We start from the raw sequence: 214 nt of genomic DNA, 5'->3' as shown, positions 1-214 counted from the left end.
ATTTCATCTTAAGAAAAAAAACCATCGACGAAAAATATTAATACATTTTGTTCAGTTTTACCTCCAAATTTGAAAGGCCATAAGCAAAACACACATTAAACTTCTATCAAATCATTTACTTAAATGATATATACAAACTTTCTTGAGAAAACTAGATATCAGGAAAAATACTAAATACGTTTTGTTTAGCTTTACCTGCTTGGCTTTGTACCCG

General features: G+C 28.5%; 1 pseudogene; it reads right to left on the bottom strand.

Moving 5' to 3' along the window:
• The window catches only part of LOC109825135, a 9,510-nt pseudogene that overhangs the window by 8,897 nt on the left and 399 nt on the right, over nucleotides 1–214 (bottom strand).

The sequence above is a fragment of the Asparagus officinalis genome, chromosome 10 (genome assembly GCF_001876935.1).
Source record: "Asparagus officinalis chromosome 10, Aspof.V1, whole genome shotgun sequence".
In the NCBI taxonomy this organism is placed as follows: domain Eukaryota; kingdom Viridiplantae; phylum Streptophyta; class Magnoliopsida; order Asparagales; family Asparagaceae; genus Asparagus; species Asparagus officinalis.
The sequence above is the reverse complement of the archived record's forward strand: the minus strand, read 5'-3'. Positions and strand labels throughout refer to the sequence as shown.